Source organism: Peromyscus californicus, unplaced genomic scaffold (genome assembly GCF_007827085.1).
Source record: "Peromyscus californicus insignis strain IS unplaced genomic scaffold, ASM782708v3 Scaffold_9__1_contigs__length_137607984, whole genome shotgun sequence".
NCBI lineage: Eukaryota > Metazoa > Chordata > Mammalia > Rodentia > Cricetidae > Peromyscus > Peromyscus californicus.
The window spans coordinates 66,401,395-66,407,394 of record NW_026294617.1 but is presented as its reverse complement, the minus strand read 5'-3'; positions in this window follow the sequence as shown (position 1 = coordinate 66,407,394).

Genomic DNA, 6,000 nt, shown 5'->3' with positions numbered 1-6,000 from the left:
AGGACTTCCACTTTGGCAAATGGTTTTATTCTACTAACAAACCCAAGTTGGGGTAAAATTTGTGCTTCAGGGATTCTGTGATCATACTAGAAAAATAGAAAAGATGTCTAACTTTATCTACCTATCCAAACAATAGGTCTAATGTCAAAGACACTGCTTGAACTAAGATTAAAACATAAGGAGGTTGTATATAGAAATGTATTAAGCATTTTTCTGTGGGCTTTCCTGTATCATTCTAAGTTGTTTTAAGAATTTCTTACTAGGCTAGAGATATGGCTCAGTAGTTAAGGGCACTTGTTGCTCTTGCAGAGGATCATCATCCCACATAGAAGATGATTCTCATCACCCACATGGAAGGTCACAACCTCCAGTTCCAGGGATCCAGTGCCCTCTTCTAACCTTCCTGGGCACCAAGCATGCAGGTGGTGCACATGCATACCTATGGGCAAAGCACTCATAAAATAAAATGAATAAATATAATTTTAAAAAAAGAGTAGTAAAAAAAATCCCACAGAATTACATTACAGAGCTGGTTAACCACATAGAGAAGGAAGTAGATGATTTCAGTGCCGTTCATGGAAAAACAATGGAGTTATTAATAATGGCTTGTGGTAGTACCTATCATTTACATAACCTGGCTTGGAGTCCCAGCAAAGGAATTTAAGAAGGCTAAAGAAATTAAGCAAGCCCTTAACAAGCAAGAATGGAAAAGATAGTTACTTGTAATGACTTCAACAGACTCCATTTTCCACATATCTGTTAATCATGTAGGACCACGGTTTAATACTTTAAAAGTCAGAACTTGAGCATTTTGAAGCCAATCATTCTGAGTGGTTACGGTAAGTCATCTTGGAACAAACCTTTGTTCACGCACGTCACAATTATTACCATAACTTTAAATGCTATAGCAAGGTCAAGGATACCCTTCCCTCCGAAAGCAATTCCTTCAGAAATGGTTGCCATGTTCAGAGCCCAACTTTAGACACCAGGGATGATGTGGCAGTATAAGGTACTGAGAACATGGCGGTTGGGCCCAAGGAACCCGAAAGGTTGACTCAGATTTCTCCTAATGAGGATCCTAGACTGTGCTTTTTTATTTATTCTTATTTGGTTTACACGTTTTTATTTTTAATTTTTTATACTGCCAGTGATTGAGCTTATGGCCTTGTGCATGCTTTGTAAGTTTTCTACCACTCCCCATTCTCTCTCTCGTTTTCATTTTAAGATAGGGTTTCTCCGTGTGTGGCCCTGGCCATCCTGGAACTCTCTGTAGACCAGGCTGGCCTCGAGCTCACAGAGATCGACTTGCCTCTGGATCCTGAGTGCTGGGATTAAAGGCGTGCACCACCACCACCTGGCCCGTTCTCTTACTAAATCACCCAGGCTGGCTTTGAACTTACTCTATAGCCCAGGCAGACCTTGAATCTGTGACTCTCCTGTCTCAGGTTCATGATTAGGCTATGCCATTAGGCCTGACTGGGACTGAGCTTTTAAACCATGAAAGACCCTAGGAGTTTATGGACAGCGCTAGAGAGAGGAATTCTAGGGAGAATAGTATTATTAAATGAAATTATGTGACAGAGAAATGTAATTTTATACTGTTACTGAACTACAGAGGTGAACGTATCAGTGGCATTAAGATAACTACAATCAAGCATAGGCTTTCCACTGCTGTGACAAAGTGCCAGAGTCAGCAATGGGAAAGGAGGGAAGGGCTATTTTGGCTTTGGTTTTTAGAGGTTCCCATCTGTGGGTGCTTGGCACCATTGTTTTGGCCTGCGTTGAGGCAGAACAGCACGGAGAGAAGGAGGTAAGTGGGAAAAGCTGGTCACCTCACACTGGCCACAAAGCAAAGTGAGAGAGGGGAAAGGCAAAAGACCCTTCTGAAGGACACATACCCGGTGACCTAGCTTCCTTCCTTTGGGCCCCACCTCCTGAGGGTTGCATGACCTCGTGCCACAGGCTGGCGAGGAGGCCTTTAAGATGTGAGACAGCAGGGGACATTTAAGATCTAAACCTTAACAACCTCTTTCATAAATGTTAAGCTATCATCATATATGTATGTGCATATGCATATATATATATATATATATATATATATATATACATACACACATACGTGTATGTGGAAAATCTTTCATGCATGCAGCAAACCATGACCCTTATCTGTTGTTTCAGATAGGCTGATAGGGTTGTGGGAAATGCGAGATTGTTTTTAAATCTAAATGTATCACAGTAAAATGAATGTAGGTTTATTAAAGAATACTGAACAAATCTGAATAATATTGCTGTTTCCATAAGTAAGATAAATGTATTATTTTAACATTTGGATATTTCAAATATGGGAAGGGAGTATAGAACATTTGAGCTGAAACAATCAGCTAATTTGCATTAGAAACCTACTACAAATTTAAAACGCATTCATTTTAAACTCTCAGTTAATGAAGACAGGCCACCTTGTGATTAATAGGCTTTGAAAGCTTGAAATGAACATTTTTTAGAGGTAGCTCAGCGAGGCAATTCAGTCTCTGCTGCTTAATATTTCCTTGTCTATAATCTGTTTCTTTAACCCAATCATGGCTACTAATTAATCATCATGAAGTCATTATTCTTTAAGTATTCCCACACCATCTGATGGTAACAGGTACAGTGACGTGAGCAGTCTGTCACCTTCAGCATTTGCATAAACATTGAATGAGCTCCTGACAAGAGGAAAACACTAAAATCATGGTTGGTCTTAAAAACAAGTTATTCTATTTTGGATTTTAAATAAAGCCCAAACTACAAATGTCACTGGGAATGTGAGGATGTTCATTTGGAGTGTCCCATGTTATCGGGGAAAGTTTTGAGTCTCTGTCTAAGGTTTTGAGTTTTGTTAATAAAATAATTTAAGAATGGACTCAGAAGGGAGCTATATTAGCATTTTAAAAACAAACAAACAAACAAACAAAACCCCAGGGCAGGCAAACCGTAAATCTCAGCAGCTGTCTGGAGGAGCTGTCAAGAACAGATGTGGAAAGGGTTGGGGAAGTAGCTTCAGAGATAAAGAGAGAAAGCCCAGAGTATCCAGGAAAGCATATCCAGGCACTGACGAATATCCAAATAATAATAATAATAATAATAATAATAATAATAATAATAATAATTTTAACATTTTAAAAATAATAAGATTAAAAAAAATAAAATTTAAAGAAAGAAAAAGGGAAAGTTAGCCATTCTGTATGATTCAGAAAAGCAGGTAGACTTAACCCAAGCACCCAGCTGGGGCTCCGTTAAGAGACTGCACAGGAGCAGGGATTCTGGAAGGAAATATAAATTATTTCCTTAACTGAATAATTCATCTCCCCATCTTTTTATTGTGTCTGAAAGTGAATCATCCTTTTTGAGGTGTGGTGTCTTAGCCAGGACTCTGTTTTGGAGAGTTTGGAATGTTAGATTCCCACCCAGGGCAGAGAAATAGCTCTCCCTTGGTCACCACGGAGCCCTGATCAAGGCTGCAGCGACATTCCCGTCTCTTCGTTTAGGAGATGGGTTGAAATTGGGGAGTAGATACAACTCATTTCACCCTAAAATCTAGGGTCCAACTCTGAAGCCGTTCAGAGGGACTGTGTCCGGTCTGGAGTTCCAGGCCCACTTGTCCCTGGCGCCTACAGGCAAGGGTGATTTAAGAGCACTCATGAACCGGTGTTCCCCTCAGCTCCCCTGGCCAGAGAAGCAAGGGTGCTCCTGCAGGTTCTGCTTTTGGAGGTCTTGCCCCTAAACTGCCTAGCTGGTTTCCACCTCCTCTTCTCACCACGAAGCAAATTGCCTGTTGGCTCTGGGAAATGGGAGTCTCTAGAAGCAAAAGTGAGTACCGGAGTACTTTTCCGTGGACTTTCACTTTCGACATTGTTAACAACAAATTGTGGAAAATAACAGCTACATTTCTATAAATATGTATGTCAAGTGCTGCAAGAAGCAGGTATGAACGGACCGCAAGTCCTCCTTGAGGAAGCAACAAATGAGAAAATCACCTCTCCCAGCCCTGTTCCAATCCGGGTACTGGCTATGGCGCAGGGATAGGAAAGTCCTTCTGAACTCCGTATGTCCTTTCCCATTAAAGCTTAATGGGAAACACTGGGATTTATAATCATTAAAGGTTACGAAATTAAAAACTGTGCTTTGTTTCAAAAACTCAAGGCTACGGTTCCCAGGCCCTTCCACTAAGAAACAGTTACTTCATCACTTTTGCTCTTGGGAAAAGTGCTTGGCACACAGTGAACAGAAATTAAAACATGAGACAGCAGATCTCCAAAGTGCTTGCAGCCTAAAAGGTCCGTAGGCATCTTTTATGTAATAAGTAATGGACTAGCTGGAAAACTGCCTTTCAAAGAGGAAGCCTGGGGCCAAAAAAGATGGAGACATGTCAAGGCCTTTGAGAAATGGAGTAACATGAGGTAAAACTGGGAAATAGTCAGGGCAAGTGGTTTTTTTTTTTTTTAAATATAAAGCCACTTAGTGGAGTATTTAATGAAGTTTTATTTAAACAGATTCTACCACATGAACATCTGCATTCTGCTTTCCTGGGCAATGTGGACTTTGGGAGTACTAGGCACTAAGTAGGGTGCCAAAGACGGCTCTAAATTGCATTGCTAGCCTGGGTGGTCCAGAAGTGTGGAGAACCAACAATAGTCCTTTGCTTTCTGCCAAGTTGAGCTTTTCTGCAAGAAGTTTCTAGAAGATTCTTATTGCAGATTGTCAGTGGAATTTTTACACCCACTCGATAGTCGGTGATTATAAATTATTATGTACTAAGAGCAGAAAGGAGTCATTTCTAATGTGAAAGAGGGAGGGAATATGTTGAGATTTAATTTCTTGAATTGCCTGTAGCTGAGAAGTGGAACGTATTTGAAGTATTTCCCCCCAAATTTTTATTCAAGTAAATGTTAGGTTAAGGGGAGTGACAAAACAGTATGGAGGAAATTCACAACCAAGAGATAGGTAAGGCCATGCTGGCTTTCAGGTGACCTATTAGACAGTCTAGGTGAACAATTAGCAGGTCAGACTGTGTTTCTGAGAAGAAGGCGAATATCTCAACAAGGGAAACGCCAGTTTTAAACATCTTACTGAGGAAAGTCTGCAGTTTCGTGAAACAGGAAAATCTGCTACAGGTCTATAAATTTTAAACCATAAGGCAATCCAGATTAATTAGTCCTTGTCTCTGTGAAGCCCACCTGCCCCCAATTTGTTTGCATTAGCATTGGAATGCAGGAACAATTTCTTTTTCTCTGAAAAAATTTTACATTTATTTATCGTGTTGTATGCCATGACATGCATGCAGAGGGCAGAAGATAAGTTGCAGGAATGCATGCTTTCTTTTCTACCACGTGGGTTCTGGCCATCGTACCCAGGCGATCAGGCTTGGCAGCAAGTACCCTTAGTACCTAGTCATCTTGGATGCCCATGGGACATTTTTTTTTTCCCTCTCTATCAGCTCTCAAGTTTTGGCCAACTAGGCCTTGATCTGTATGATATTCATTAAATACCTTATGAAAAGTGGCTTGCTTCGACGGTGCTGAAGATTGTGTTTCCACCCATCCCTGTTCCACGCGGTTCCAGGACGTCAGCCCTTTATAAGCAAAGCCTCTTTGTCATCGGACCTTCAAGGACAGTTTGGAGCTGCTGTCTAGAGGCGCCAAAGAACCAGGTGCTGAATCATTAATTTCATATGTCAGATTAGGGCCAAATGTCTTTGAGCTTCATCACCAAAGTAAAATAACCAATGCTTCAAAAAAATTTTTTTTTGGAAACACGCTTTTATTGTGGGCCAGACACCGCTACAGATTTTCTGCGTGATGGTTGTCTGTCAGTCCACTTCTATGAGAACCTCAGATTGAACACGTGCGAGCGTGGGGAAGAGCATAGGGGTTCCATTCTCTGCTTGAACATCCCCAATGATGGGATTAATGTTTGGCAACTGGCAAGCTTTCCACAGATATTTGATTAAATCAACCTTCCCCA